Source organism: Nycticebus coucang, chromosome 19, assembly GCF_027406575.1.
Source record: "Nycticebus coucang isolate mNycCou1 chromosome 19, mNycCou1.pri, whole genome shotgun sequence".
Taxonomy (NCBI): domain Eukaryota; kingdom Metazoa; phylum Chordata; class Mammalia; order Primates; family Lorisidae; genus Nycticebus; species Nycticebus coucang.
Genome location: NC_069798.1, coordinates 48,030,523 through 48,047,527, shown reverse-complemented (window position 1 = coordinate 48,047,527; position 17,005 = coordinate 48,030,523). Strand labels below are relative to the sequence as shown.

At 36.3% G+C, this 17,005-nt stretch overlaps 1 non-coding gene across 1 annotated transcript; it reads right to left on the bottom strand.

Annotated features, from left to right (window-relative positions):
* Positions 1 to 236: 236 nt before the first annotated feature.
* LOC128572230 (U1 spliceosomal RNA) lies at positions 237 to 400 on the bottom strand. Its single transcript, XR_008376133.1, has one exon. It is a non-coding gene; the product is annotated as a U1 spliceosomal RNA (small nuclear RNA).
* Positions 401 to 17,005: the final 16,605 nt, after the last annotated feature.

Sequence of the window (17,005 nt, the reverse complement as noted above, 5' to 3'; positions counted from 1 at the left end):
TAAAATATTAATAGCTTCCCACAAAGATCTATGGAACTGTCCCACTCTTATAATAAAAACTTCACTTTCTTATGAAAACCTATGAAAATTAGAGTCTAAGGACAATATATTTGATTGGCACCCAGTAAATGAACCTGTTTGAGTTTCTTATCTTCTCAGTCTGCACTGCTCTTCTGACCAGCCTTGTACATAAATCTGTCCTGATCTCTTCAGTTTTCTTTTTTTTTTTTAAATCAGGGGGGAAATAGCAAACACAGTCCCCCACTACCACAAATTATGCAGTCAAGTTTCCCACATCTGGGAAAATTGCAAGGGTCAGAACATCAGGAGCGCAATAGATAAGACTTGCCCTGGGAAAACCACCTTCGTGATCATGGTATGTCCCCTGCCAGGTAAGTGGTATTCTTGGCTCCTACTCCATCTTATATAGAGAGGCACAAAAACTCTTCATGATAATAAGAATAGAGTCGCCAAACTGATACACATTGCTATTTATTGATACTGTCCAACTATGACCTGAAGGTTGGAAAGGTCCTTAAATATCATATAGTACAACTACACCCAATGGCATTTGAACACCCTCCACCAAGCTTGCAGTTGAATTCCTCAACCAAGTAAATAGAAGTCCTGTGGGTGTCACTGTTTAATTTCATCTTCCTAGATGTAATTACCAAGGTCTGTGGGGTTTGTGTCTATGCACTCCACAATGTCAGATTTGATAAGTGGCAATGGATGCCAATGCCAATTAAAATCTCAGGGCTGGTTTGACTTTTTTTTCCTCTTTAGCACTTTGAAGAATTTGTTCTTTTGACTTCCTATCAGCATTATTTTTTTAAGAACTCTGTCAACCTTCTTAATATTGCTCCCCTAAATATAATGTTTCTTCTTTTCCTAGATCAGGAATTTCCAAACTTTTACTATGCATAGGCAGATGGTAAATATTTTATTTAGGCTTTTTTGGCCAAGAGGAAAAATTGAGGCTATTATGTAGAAACTTGTAATAATCACTTTAAAATGTAAAGAAAAAATACCTTTAAACCATAGGCTACACAAAATCAGTTTATAAGACACATCCCGACTGAAAGTTATAGCGTTCTGACCCCTTGCTCTCCATGATTTTCAAATTTCCCCTTAGTGTTTGGTTTTCAGCAATGGAACTATATAATATGCAGGTATTTTTTAACTTACATTTATTTTACTTAAGGTTCACTGAACTTCTAGGATCTGAGATTGATATCTGTGGTCAATGTTAGAAAATTTTTGGCTATTATGACTTTAATATTTTTCCTGCTCCATTATCTCTCCTCTCTTACATGGACTCTGATTTCTTATGTATTAAATCAGTCAAAATTGCCATGCTTGTGTTGAGTGCTCTGTTCAGTAATTGGATTCATTTTTTTCTCCCTTTATATTTCAGTGTGGTTACTTTCTAATGGACTATATTTACATTCACTAATCTTGTCTTCTGCTATGTCCAGTCTGCTGTTAAGTCAATCAAATAAATTCATTTCATATTGCATTTTTTTAGCCTTTATAATTCCATTTTGGTTCTTTTATCTCGTTTCTACAATCCACTAAAATTTTCCATTTGTTTGTGCAAATTACTTCTAATAGATATTTATAAAAGTAGAGATTGAAATGAATAAAGTTTACCCCAATATTAGATCATACAGCTTCTACTCTGAGACCATCAGTACAAGACTGAGTTAATCTAATCTGTAATTAAGCTGGGTTTGGTCTTTGTCACAGCTTTAGAAAAATTCAATCTACTACTGTCTTCAAAAGTTTTATGATGAGAGCAGAATTTTCCCTAGTAGAGCTTAGGATCTGAACACCTAAGGCTATAATATTTTTAAGCTTTATGGTCAGCCACCAACCTTCTGAAGTTTACAGCTCAGTAACTGCTTTTGAGGGTCCCTCAAGAATTCTCACTCTGCAGCCCCTACATCTGGATTTCAATGCTTTGGGAAATCTCTTCTGCTGCCTTGCCTATCTTTTAGTAAAGGCGCAGTGCATCTCAGGTATCTCTGTCTCAGCTCTTCTATCTTATCTCAATCGTCATCTGCCTAATGTTCTTTTGATAAGGACTAGGCACCTTGGGTGGGATGTGAAAATCTCTTTGGGATCTTCTGCTGTGTTTCCAACCTTTGTCACTGTCTTACAAACATAAAAACATCATACGCTTTGGAGTTGAGGGTGGGGATCTTGATGAGGTCTTCTGTGCAGTTTGGCTAACTGCTGACTTGCATTTAGGAAAAGCCCACTTTGTCCCAGGGAAGTTCTTTCTCAGTTATCTTCCTCTGCTCCTAGCCCTTGGTAAGCTATTCCCCTATGCTCAACTAAGGCATTATAAGATATATTTGAAAATTGAAGGCAGATTTGCTTTATGATTGTGGATCTTTAGCATTTCTATTAATCTTTCAAAGTTTGTCAAAAGTCAGACTGCTCCTTTTTAGCTGTATCAGTGGCTAATTCCCTTTATGCCATGACAGTATGGGTGAAAATTGCCCTGAGACACTTCTTTCCCAGGAAGGGCTTATTCCTTTCTGCAGTGAAGTGTGATTAGTACCCTCAGGTATTTTCTGAGTTTTAAAAAGCATATCAGTGATGGTCTCTCTCTTGTGTAAACTTTCTGCATTCTAACCTGAATTACAATTCTACTCAACCAATGTTTAATTTTGAAAAAGTTGTTTAAACTCTATTACTTCAGTTTCCTCATCCATAGAATGGGGTTGACAAGAGCAAATACATGTAAAAGCAGTAGTAAGTGACAAGCACTCACAAAAGTTTGGTGGTCTAGAAAAAGCCCTCACATGCTGCTCTTATGGAGAGGATCAAAAGTTGCCAGCAGATGCCCACCTACATGAACACAACATTGTAGATCACCAGAGAACTGTGACACTCAGAGTGAAGGAGATGGATATGGAGAATTCCACTTGCCAAAATTGCAAGGTATCTGTAGGAGATTCCTACATGTAGAAAAAGGACATAGAAGAGTAAGAAGGTCGGATGGCTCCACATCTCTGCACAGACACTGAAACTTGAGCTATGAGGGCCCCACCACCTCAGGCCTTTATACCGATCATGGAACTGATCATGGAGAATATATGGTAACTTTGCATCCATTAATATACACAGCTATGATTTAATTTAAAAAAAAGAAATAAAGCATACTCAGCAGAGACCTGATGGCCTCTATTTTAGGTTGGGTGGCTGACTCCATTCTGAGCTCTCAGGTCCAGAGCACTAGGTCTACACAGCGATTGGATTCTCTGAAACTGCCCCCATATCAGCCCCACCAGGCCAAGGAGCACACAGGGAGAGCAGATGCTCTCTTACACTTGAGTGGGTAATTACACCCCCCACTGGGTAATTTGAATGGAGTAGATGCTGATGCCAATACAGAGGTCCATTGGTAGCAGCCTTAGTGGGAACTGCATGAGGTGTGAGCCCCAGCCATCAGATAGCCCAGTCCAGCCCCTGTGGCCCTACACCCTGGAGAAGTGCAGAATAAACTTTCCAGCCCTGAGTCAAATGACAGGGCACACCCTGTGGAGTCACATGCCTGGCTCTAGACTAGCATGCCAAGCAGTGGGCCACTCTCCCTTGCACCTGCATTGCACATGGAGGTCCACACCCACATGGCTACAGCCATGCACTATGACAGGCCTACAGACCAGCACTTCACCATGGATCCACTAGCCACAAACCACCCCTGAACATACGCCATCATTACATGTAGACCTGGTGGAATGAATGCTGTAGCCCTGAACCCATGGCCACTTCCTACAGGCCCTCTCCCAGAAGCTACTGCCACTATGGGGAAATCTGGGCAGAGCAATCTTCTGCAATGCCTGCCTCCATGGAGAGGGACTCACCCAATTTCCCACCTGAGCTTCCAACAGCAGCCTGGGGTGGTCTAATTTACCACTCCACATGAAGAGTCCCCAGCGCTACCTTAGACCAGTGGTTCGCAACCTTCCTAATGCCGCAATGTATTTTCATTGTTACAAAAGGGTCGTAACCCATAGGCTGAGAACTGCTGCCTTAGACCATGACAAACACAGGGTTATGGGACAACACAGAACAGCTACATTACAAGAATTAAGTTAATCTGACCCTCTCCTGCCAAATCAATGTTATGGAATAGAACACAAAAGCACCATCGAGGGACCTCTCCTTCTTCTCACTAAAGAAGAGTATCCCCAGCAAAGGAGAAGAGATGTCCTACTTACCTATCTGCCTTGAAATGAGAAATTTCAGATGAAACAACACTACTAAAAGAACTCTGACAATATTAAAAAAAAAAAAACTAGTGTGACACCCCCAAATAATTACAATAGACCTATAGCAATGGACTCCAACCAAAAGGAAATTGCCAAAACATAAGTAATGGAATTCAGAATATGGATGGCAAATGAGATGAATGGGATTGAAGAGAAAGTTTAAAGCCAATACAAAAAAACTGAGAAAATCTTTTGGGACATGAGTGAAAAAAATGAAAAAGTCACTACAGAGATTGACTAAACAAATACAACAGTATTTAATGAAATGAAAAAGTCACTTAGAGAAGTTTAAAATACAGCAGAAATTTTCAACAGACTAGATAAAGCAGAAGAAAGAATCTCAGAGCTTGAAGATAAGGCTTTTGAACTACTCTAGTTAGAAATGCAGAGAAAAGAATAAAGAAGAAAGAAAACACACTTAGAGAAATGTTGTACTGTGTAAGACAAGACAGCATATGAGTTATAGATATTCCTGAAGGAGAAGACGAAATAGCAAAAAGCATATAAAGCCTATTCAAAGGAATTATTGAAGAAAATTTCCCTGATTGATAATGCCAGAGATTCAGATATCCAAATACAAGGTGGTCACCAAACACCAGGAAAATTCATAGCAAATCCAAGACATTTAGTCATCAACCTGGCCAAAGTCAATATAAAGTAGAAAATGTTACAAGCTGCAAAACAAAAGCAACAACTATCCTTCAAAAGAAAAGTTAACAGCTAACAGCAGACTTCTCAGTGGAGACTTTACAAGCCAGATGGTAGTGGGAGCTCAGCTTTAATCTTCTTAAACACAACAACTGTCAGCCAAGAATTTTATATCTGGCAAAACTAAAATTTCATAAATGATGAAGAAATAAAGACTTTTTCAAACAAACACACACTGAGCAAATTTGTCACTACTAGACCTGGTCTACAGGAAATGCTCAAAAATGCACTATACAGTATATGGAACCGCATGATAGATACCAACCGGTGTAAAAATACCTAAAAATTAAAGCTCACAGCTTTTATAAAACAATAGCACAAAAGGGAAAAGAAAACAGCAAGATTTCATTCAACATTAGGAACAGAACTGTATCTCACATATCAATACTAACACTGAATATGAGTGGTCTTAAATGATCTGCTTAAAAGACAAAGAACAGCTGAATAGATGAAAAATCATTGTCTGAGTATATGATGTCTCTAAGAAACACATCTAACCCACACGGACTTACCCAGACTCCAGGTAAAGGAATGGAGGGAAAACCAAAGCAAACTCATATTCAATAAAACTGACTTTATAACAACTATGATTTAAAAAAACACAAAGATGATTATTTTTCATTTTCTCAGCAATTTCCTTCATTGTTTTCATCATCTGTATTTTAAATTCCCCTTCTGTCATTTCTAGCATTTCTTTATAGGATAAGTCCTCTGCTGTAGCTACCTCGCGATCCCTAGAAGGGGTTACTCTGAACTGGTATTTTATGTTACCAGGATTTTTCTGCTGATTTTTCTTCATGAGTGCTTTCTTTGTATCCGTTTCCTTACCCTAATTATCACTCTGTCTTCTCATCAATGAATGAACCAAATAAGGATCAGCTAAGCCAGATAGGGTATCTAAGACAAATATCTAAAAGAAACATCAAGCTTACAAATGTGGACAAATTGTTGGTGTTAAAAAGTCTAATATAGGAGCAGCACCTGTGGCTCAAAGGAGTAGGGCACCGGCCCCATATGCTGGAGGTTGCAGGTTCAAACCTAGCCCCAGCCAAAAACTAAAAAAACAAACAAACAAACAAAAAATTCTAATATAGTAGCATCACCCAGTCATAGCTAAATCAATGTTTGATTTGAGAATAAACTGGGATCAGAAGATTTGACCAGACAAAGTAGAATCACTGGTAAAATATGATTTACCCAGTCTCCTCCTAAGTCTTGTACAGCCCAGACTCCTTGCAAGATATAAAGATCAGAAAACTAATCCTTTTAAGGTGACCTCCTCTAACCAGGAAACTTTGGTAAGGCTAGGGTCAACTATTACTCAACTATTGCCATGATCATGCTGTCTAAATGACAACCCCAAAAGTCAGTGTCTGAAACTTTCCTTTTTCACACACAAGGGTCTACAGATTGCTCATGGTAGCTTGGTTTCACTTTAGGTTTTGTCCCTATGTCTCACTCTTGAGCCCAGGCTATAAAAACAGCAGCCTGGTGAAACTACCTAACAAATGTGCTTCTTTCTCATTGAGATCAAAAGTCCCCAGAGGCTTGAGTAAAAACATGGGACATTTCTTTAATGGTTTGTCTCAAAACCAACTATTATTTTTGCCTATATTCTATTGGTCAAAGCAAGTCACAGGACCAAACCCCTCCATCAATGGGATTAGTATACAACTCCCATAGACCTGGGTCAAAGGAGAAAACACTTGTGGGAAAAGTGCAAAACAAAACTGTTCTTTGCCACAGCCAAACTTTTGCCAAAGTTTGGCTGTGGCAAAGAACAGTATTGTCCTTCTGAGTCAAGTTTCAACATTGAAAACAATATAATTTCCCATGTCTACCAGTAACTAAAGAGAAAAGAGTTGGAGTAACAGAGAAAATGGCTCACTTGCAATCATAAGCCAGAATAGAAGAAAACTCCTTTATAATCACTGCCACTTAATTCTTCTTTTGACATTTCAAACAATAGCTATTCCATTTTGTAGAATTTGGGGGAGCCTTAGCTGAGGAGTGGCATCCTTCTTTGTCTTCTGATGTCAACCTTTCTTGATTTTACCTTCCATATGAGCTGAAACCTTTTGAGTAGGATAGGTGTTCTGATCTGCAGACTTTCACAAAAAATAAACTGCCAGTTTCCATATTCACCAACATGTATATTTAAGAGATTATATTTAGTAGATTTAAAATACTGTCAATTTTCTAGGTCTAAGGCTGGGTGAATGTGACCACACAGAGCACACATTTCTTTAAACAGAAATAGTACAACTCTGGTGACCCTTCAACTACCTGCCAACTTAAATAACTGACTTTTCAAAAAGAAACAGAGGTGGGAAAGAATTCTGAAATTTCAGCAGGAAAAATTATGTCTTTCATTTTTGAATTTTTGCTCAGTGAGGGGCAGAACTAAAATTTGATTACTTTAAAAAAACATCATCTCTAAAATTCTACTATATAAAACCATAGATAAGGTCATATGTAAGAAATCTTAAAGTTATATACTACAAAGTTGTTTCTTTTTTAACTAGCAAATTGCTAAAATCAGTAATTTAGCTCATTAGTGACTGCCCAGATATCCCTAGGGTATAATAGCTGAAATTATTCCCATAAATTGAGATGAATTATTTTGAATATTTAAAGGTAACTCCTCACTGCAGATGCTTTACGGCATAATGAGATCTTAATTCTACCTGATTAAATGCATCGGTAAATCATCATTATTGAAAAGCACAGTGGTGACATGAGTTATTTTCCAAATTACGACAATGGCAAGAATGTGTATTTGGTAATAACTGCAGAAAAACAGAATAAGTGACAGGTCAGCAAGACTTCCCACAAGACTGCACTGTCTTGGGAGTTACTGAAAAAAATCCATGAGATGACAGGATAAACTTCATCAGAATGGAACACTATTATGCATAAATGCAGAAAGTGGTGATTCAGAAGGTTTGCATTACCTTTGGCTTTTAGAGGTAGAAGAAATAGTGCTTAGGCACACAACACAGAAAAATAAAAACCCTGGCATGGCTTGTAGTATATTATCTTCTATATTTTTATTAGCTTTTTGGTGTGTTTATCTTCAGTGGGTCACTAGATTTTAAGTGCATTGAGGGCCATGCCAAAGTGGTATTGCATTTATACCAGCCCTTACCCTATGCCATGTACAGCCCTATATGTCTTACGTAAATTTACTCAGTTATCACAATAACCCCATAAGTAGTTTCTCTCTTCTTCCAATTATGCTAGATGAAGAAATTAGGAAAAAAGAAGTAAAACTCTGCCACGCAGTGAGTGACAGAGCTACAATTTGTACCTAGACATTCTGGCCCCATGGCCCATTTTCCCAACCATGATGCAGACAGTTTTCTAACCCTCCAGTGATCCAAGCTAACTGCTGGACAACAAGGATTTCTTGACTATATTTTTCTTGATTAAATTCTTGCTAAAAAAGTGAATATTCATGTTTTCTCTCATTTTCTCATAGTTTCTTCCAAAACTGCCTCAAAGTCTCCTATTGGACCTAGACACTCAAACATCCCCTCCTGATAACCTGTTAGAAATGCTGATTATGTTTCATATATTATGTCTGGAAGGTTATATTCAGAAGAATTCTGTAGTTGCATTCTGACTCAGCAAAAGAATATTGCTTTATCAGTTAGCACTATCTGCATGGGTATAAGATAAAGAATAGCAGAACATACATCTGGGTGTTACAGTAAAATCCTGTCTGACTCCCCCTCAGAATGACTGATCCAACTTGGCACACCTCCTGATCTCCCTCTCCTATCCCTACTGATTGTACTTGCTCTGAGTATAACTTCACATTGTAAGTAGGAGTGGAGCTCCTAAACACTGGATGGTGTTTAGGAGCTTTTCTCCCCTCTGCCAATAAATAAAAGCATTATTTCTTGCCATTTCTTGCCTACTGCAGGAAATTGCGGTACAGTTCAATAATGAAAAAAGGCTTCAGAATTACCAGATCTGGTGTTAAATCCTGTTTTTATATTTGTATTTAAAAAAAATAGAAACTTCAGCAGGTCTATCTGAATAATGTGTATAATATCTCCCTCATGGTATGATTATAATGAGTTAATTATATAAGACATTTAAATAGTTAAATTACTTTATTCATTACATAAAAGGCTAACATACCTTGAAGAACTATAGTACATTATTACTGATAAGTAATTCCTTAATATACATATGTTGATCAAAGGAAATAAGAGTAAAAAGTCTCACTGGAGTGGGAAATGTGCTGGTGTCCCCATTTCACAGGTGAAGAAACAAGACTTCAGAAAAAGCTGGTGAGGTGAATAGCTGAATAGACTGTGAGAAGGCAAGATGTGGAACGGGGCCTAAGGGGAGGGCTCAATTAAAAACCAGCATCCACTCTGCTAAGAGCTCTCTATCATGGCCCCGGGTGTCTGATTATTATCTCCCCTGAAAGGAAACTAGCCAGGCTCTCCCATAGAAACTTACTCCCTGAAATGCTGCCTTTGGCTGCTCTGAACTCTGTCACAGCCAAATTTCACCAAAGCCACAACATTAAGAGACAATACCTGGAGAGTACAACTTGGGCTCATTGACTGACTGTAGCCACTTTGAACAACCTGGGCTCATTGACTGACTGTAGCCACTTTGAATTGATGTCTTAAAATTTTTGCTGGAAGCAGATTTTAGATGAAATGACTTCTAATATCTCTCTGGATGCAACCAAGGGAGTTCCCTTGCCTATCCCCACATGCCAAGGAGATAGTGACAGGAAAAGAGGTGAGGAGTCTGATGGCCTAGAAAGTTCTGACTTTCATGCTTTATTATTCTGTCCTTCTTAGCTCAAATTCTGGAGCCAGTGTGGTTGCTTCTTACTACCATCTCAAACAAATAGTATATAAAAACATCTTCAAGAAAAAAAATTCTCCCCTTCAAAATCAATTTCAAAAAAAAAAACTCAGAATAAACGGCTGCTACGTCAGATGTGCAGATAACAATGGAAGTACAGGGGAAAGATGAAAAAGCAAGAAACTATAACAACACCAAAGAACCGCAGCAATTGTCCAGCAAGGGACCCCCATCAAAAAGAATTCATCATAATGCCAGATAAATAATTTTAAATGCTGATTCTAAAGAAGCTTGATGAAATGGAAGATTTATCTGAAAACTAATTCAAAGAATTCAGAAAAGCAATTCATCATATGAATGTTAAATTTACTAAACAGATAGCTATCTTTAAAAAAATCAAATTCTGGAGCTGGAAATTCATTGAAGGAAACACAAAAACACTTCCAAAAGCTTTAAAAATAGATTATACTAAGCATAATAAAGAACCTCAGAACTTGAAGGTAGGTCTGCTGAAGTATTCCATTCAGAGAAAAATAAGAAAAGAATAAGAAAGAATGAGCAAAGCCTTCAAAATATCTGAAAATACATAAAGTGATGAAACGTATGAATTATTGTATTCCTGAGGGAGAAGAGAAATAAAGTTCAGAAAACCTAATTAATGAAATAATCAATGAAAACTTCCCAGTACCAACAAGAGAGTGAAACATTCAGGTACAGAAGGCTCAATGATACCCAAGGCATCATTGCAGAATGGACTTCACCAAGGCATATTATAATCAGAATTACTAAATTTGAAGTGAGAGAATTTTAAAATTATTAAGAGAAAACAATCTAGTCACATATAAAGGAAATCCCATCAGACTAACAGTGCACCTCTCAGCAGAAACCTGATAAGCCAGAAAATAATGTGATGGCATTTTAAAATGATAAAAATAGATCTGCCATTCAATCCTATAATCCTCTACTAGGTAGGAATCCTATAATTCCTCTACTAGGTATGTACCCAGAAGACCCAAAATCACATTATAACAAAGATATTTGTACCAGAATGTTTATTACAGCCCAATTCATAATTGCTAAGTCATGGAAAAAGCCCAAGTGCCCATCGATCCACAAATGGATTAATAAATTGCCGTACATGTATACCATGGAATATTATGCAGCCTTAAAGAAAGATGGAGACTTTACCTTTTTCATGTTTACATGGATGAAGCTGGAACATATTCTTCTTAGTAAAGTATCTCAAGAATGGAAGAAAAAGTATCCAATGTACTCAGCTCTACTATGAAACTAATTTGTGGCTTTCACATGAAAGCTATAACCCAGTTACAACCTAAGAATAGGGGGAAGGAGGAGAGGGAGGGAAGAGAGGGGTGAGGCTGGGTGGATGGAGGGTGATTGGTGGGATTATACCTGCGGTGCATCTTACAAGGGTACATGTGAAACTTAGTAAATGTAGAATATAAATGTCTTAACACAATAAGTAAGAAAATGCCAGAAAGGCTATGTTAACCAGCCTTAACCATATTTCATATGTGATGAAAATATGTCAAATGGTCTATAAAACCAGCGTATGGTGCCCCATGATCGCATTAATGTACACAGCTATGATTTAATAATAAAAAATAAAAATAAAAATAGATAAAATGCTGAAAGAAAAAACTGTCAGCCAAGAATTTTATATCCTGTCAGAGTAATCTTCAAAAACGAAAGAGAAATAAAATCTTTCCCTGATAAGCAAATGCCAAGAGAATTTATTATCCCTAGATCAGCCCTAGAGGAAATACATCAGAAGGTTTAAACATGGAAACTAAAGGACAATGTTCACTACAATGAAAACACACATAAATATAAAACACACAGGTCTTATAAAACAATCACACATAAAAGGATGAGAAAGGATCTGAATGGCAACATGTGACAAAAGTTCAGCAAACCACAGAGACAAAAAGGGAAAAAGAAACAAAAAAATATAAAATAAGTAGAAATAAATTAACATGACAAGAATAAAACCCCACATATCAATATTAATCTTAAATGTAAATTGATTAAATGCACCATGTAAAAGATACAGATTGGCAGAATGGTTATAAAAACATGATCCAACTATATATTTCTTACAGGAAACTTACCTTGCTCATAATGATACATACAGACCAAAAAGTAAAGGGGTGTAAAAAAATATTCCATGCAAATGGAAACCAAAGCAAGCAGGAGTAGGTATACTTACATCAAATAAAACCAACTCTAAATCAAAAACCATAATAAAAAGGTCATTATATCATGATAAAGGTATCAGTTCAGCAATAGAATATAAAAATCCTAAATATGTATGCACTCAGCTTCAGAGCACCCAGGTTCATTTAAATATAATTAGACCTAAAGAAGGAGATGAACAGCAATATAGTAATTGTGGGGAATATTTAATACCCCACTCACAGCACTAGGTAGTTTATCAGCAAAGTATTGGGTTATAAAATCAATGGCATTGCTATATAACAACAACCAAGCTAAGCACCACTGTGATAAAAATGTGTCAAATGGTTTATGAAGTGAGTGTATGATGCCCCATAATCATATCATTGTATACAGTTATGATTTAATAAAAAAAATTAAAAATAAATAAATAAATAAATAAATAAACCAGGTGCTGCCTTACAGAGATAAAAAAAAAAAAAAAAGAAAGAAATCATAGACAATACAGACAGGAATATGTCTCATATTAATATTAATAGATTGAAAGCATTGATGTTTTTAAAATGACCTTACTGCCTAAAGCAATCTATAGATTCCATGCAATTCTTATCAAAATACCAATATATTTTTTTCACAGAATTAGAAAAGAACAATTCTAAACTTCATAGAAAACCAGAAAAAGCCCAAATAGCCAAAGTAATTTTGACAAAAAAAAAGCCTGAATTCAAATTATACCACAAGGTTATAATGACTAAAACATCAAGGTACCAGAATAAAAATGGACACAGATCAAAGAATCAGAAGAGAGACCCCTGAAGTAAAATCACATACTTCTACATACTTATAATCAACTGATTTTTGAAAAAGTTGACAAGAACATATATAGCCAGGTGTTGTGGTGAGTGCCTGTAATCCCAGCTACTTGGAAGGCTGAGCCAAGAGAATCACCTAAGCCCAAGAGCTGGGGGTTGCTGTGAGCTGTGATGCCACAGCACTCTGCCTAGGGTAACACAGTGAGACTCTGTCTCTAAAAAGAACAAAAACATATACACCGGGGAAAGAACACCACTGTCAACAGTCAGTGATGGGAAAATTGAATAGACTTACGCAGAGAGAACTGTGTCTCTCATCTCATATAAAAAGTATCTAAAGAAGAATTAAACACTTAAACATAAGACCTGAAACAACAAAAATCCTCAAAATCCTAGAAAACCAAGGAAAAGCTCTTCTGGATAATGACTGAGACAATGAATTTATAACTAAGACTCCAATAGCAAATGCAATAAAAACAGAAATAGACAAGTGGGATTTAGTTGAACTAAAAAGCTTCTGCATAGCAAAAGAAATAACAGTAAATATACAATCTACAGAATGGGAGAAAAAAAATTGCAAAAATGTGTCTGACAAAGTGTCTGACTAACATCCAGAATCTACAAGGAACTGAAACAACTCAGCAAGAAAAAAAAAAGCACCTTTAAAAAGTAGGCAAATGACATGCACAGGCAGTTTTCAAAAGAAGATGTACAACTGACCAGCAAATGTACAAAAAAAGTACTTACTGTCACTAATCATCAAGGAAAGACAAATTAAAACCACAATGAGATACCATCTTACTCCAGTGAGAATGGCCACAAGGATACATGTGAAACTTAGTAAATGTAGAATATAAATGTCTTAACGCAATTATTAAGCATATGCCAGGAAGGCTATGTTAACCAGTGTGATGAAAATATGTCAAATGGTCTATAAAACCAGTGTATAATACCCCATGATCACGTTAATGTATAGAGCTATGATTTAATTTAAAAAAGAAAAAGAAAAAAAAAGTCATAAAACAATAGATGCTCATTCAGATGCAGTGAAAAGGGAATGCTTATACACTGTTGGTGAGAATGTAAATTAGTACAACCTCTATGGATATCAATACAGAAATTTCTCAAAGATCTGAAAGTAGATCTACCATTTGATCCTGCAATCCTGTTACTGGGTATCAAACCAAGGAAAATAAATCACTATATCAAAAAGTTATTTCCATTCATTTCAGCACAATTCACAATCATAAAGATAAAGGATCAACCTAAGAGCCTATCAACTGATCAGTGGATTAAGAAAATGTGACACACACACACACACACACACACACACACACACACACACACCAGGGAGTACTGCTCAGCAATAAGAAAGAATGAAGTAATGTCCTTGCAGAAATTTGAACAGAACTGGAGGTCATTATCCTAAGTGAAGTAACTCAGGAATAGAAAACAAATATCATGTGTACCCACTTACAAGTAGGAGTTTAAAACTATGGTTAGACAAGGGCACACTGAGTAGCATAATTGATCGTAGAAGTACAAAAGTGGGGATAGAGGGAGGGGAGGAAGGATGAAAAATTATCAAGGGAGTACGATATTCACAGCCCTGGGTGTTAGATACACCAAAATCCTAGACACCACCACTACCCTAAGTCTATTGCAATAAAAATGAAAAACAAACAGGACAAGAATTCAAGTATTGTCATCTTTGTTTTTATTTCACCTTGCTCTTTAACAGGTAATAGATAGTTCATCAGATAGTTTGGTGCCGCCATTCTTCCTTTGCTCATGCCATTTCTGCTGTATGGAAGGTTTCCTTTACAACTCTGTGGAGTGAGATTCACTTGCCCTTAAAGTTTAACTGCTATCTGGCCAATATTTTCTTATATTACCCATTTTATTACTTATATATCCCTTAGTGTAATAAAGACTTAGAACTGTGCAAAATTAAAACAAGGGAAAAATTGCAAGAATCTGACCTAACATATTCCAGTTACCATCATAACTCTCAAGCTAATTTCCTGGGGCTATTCACTCCCAGTTAGATAGCCATGATGAGGCCAAGAAAGTGTCTGTCCTAGTTAAGAAAGGACAGTTCAACAGCAGTGGCATATCAACTCTATCCATACCGGGAAACAACCAATCTACTAAGCAAGAGAAACATACCGGAGATCTAAATAGTGCCTCTCACTAAGAAAAGTCTCCCTCAGTAAGATGGATTTTGGAGTATTATCACTACAAAATATTCTAGAAAGTGGACTACGTACATACACTCTAAATTCTTTCTAATAATCTTAAGTATTTGGAAATGCCATTTAGACTGTCCCAATTCTCAAACAGAAATTCCTAGACAATGAGGACTCCTACAAATCTTGTTCAATCTTCGCTTAGAGAATTAGGCTGTCAGTATCAACAAGAGCTACCACTCACCTGTGCTAAATTACTAATTACTCTAATAATTTCACATTCTCAGAAACAAATCATATATATTTTCTTATAAAATAAATTTAAATTTATATAATAATTTAAAATGGCTTATTATGGTCCCCAATAGGTACCTCCAACATTAGCATGAGTGCTACTGAGTTATGCCAAACTGGCTCTCCAGACATCTTATCACTTTCCATCTAAGAAGGAGGGTTCAGACTTTACAGATCAGCTACCTATTTGTTCCTACCCTATATGTTATTTTTTCTTAAGAAGACAGAAACGTATATGCCCTACTAGGTTATTTTCTCCAAAATTATTTTAAGAGAAGCAATTTATATGTGTCCACCCTTCCTTTTGCCATCTTGAGTTTATGATACTTATGGCATACATAAATATTATACTAATGGTTTTAATTTGTATTTACCTATTTTTTCTTTTTCAGTTTGGTATTCTACACATTTAAACACATCTATTTTCAAGATATAATGTTGATAAATAGCAAGATTTCTAAGTCTAGAAACCCATTTTATATCATAATTTTAAGGGATAAGTATTATATCCTAATTAGATTTTTTCTGGCGTCTAAATTACAGAAAATAACCATCTAATAATTATAACCAAATCTACAACGAGAATATTTAGTGAATGGCATGTGACTTTCACATATGTACCTTTCCAAATATAAAGATTCTTTATAGAATCTTTCGGACTCAGAACTGAGAAACAAAGAGATATGGCAAAAGAGGGAAGGAGGGAGGTGGGTGGGGCCTTGGTGTGTGTCACACTTTATGGGGGCAAGACATGATTGCAAGAGGGACTTTACCTAACAATTGCAATCAGTGTAACCTGGCTTATTGTACCCTCAATGAATCCCCAACAATAAAAAAAAAAAAAAAAACTAAATTTGCAATCAGAGAGTCTCTATATTTTCTGGAGGTCTCAAAACCAGAAATGATTAAACATCCTCTCTTCTATGACTTATTCCTTGAGAAGCTTGAAATCTGTTAGGTAGAGAAATACATGTTCTCAAAGTAGTGTGAATTGAGAAGTGTGTGGAGTCACTGAGGACATGAAGGAACCAGATGTCTTTAGGAAGCTGTTAGCACTCAAATGTGGCTGGACCACCTTCATCATGGAAGATGACTTTATCCTGAAATGAACCCACAGAAGAATTTTAAAGGAAGAAAGGGACAATAATATTAGACTGTAGTTTTGAAAAGGTAACTCTTATCTATATGATATTCTAAATCATTAAACTGGATGTATTATATAATACTAGTTTTATGAATAAAATTATATGTTTATATGTACAGTTTATACATATAGAAAAATTATCATATTTAAAATTAAGTAGTTACCACCATGGAGCTGGTTTAGAGTAAGAGATAGGACTTTGAACATAAATGCATTATTTGAATTTTCAAAATAAGTATTTGCTTTATAACTTAGAAATAAACCTTGCTCTGGCACCAGTGTTGATGTGCAAGATTGGAGTTGAAGAAACCAATTAAGAAGTTGTTGCAATTTAATTGTCCAAATGATAGACAATGAGAGTCTAAACAAAAGCAGTGGCATCGGGGAAAGAGAAAGGAGGAAGTAGATTTGACACTACTGTAGAAAAAAGAACATGATAATAGTAACTGTGGGGAGATGAAGAGCAAGAGGAGGTTAGAATGCCTCCCAGCTTTCTAGCCAGAGTGACTCGGCCACCAGCATACAAAATATAAGGAGATA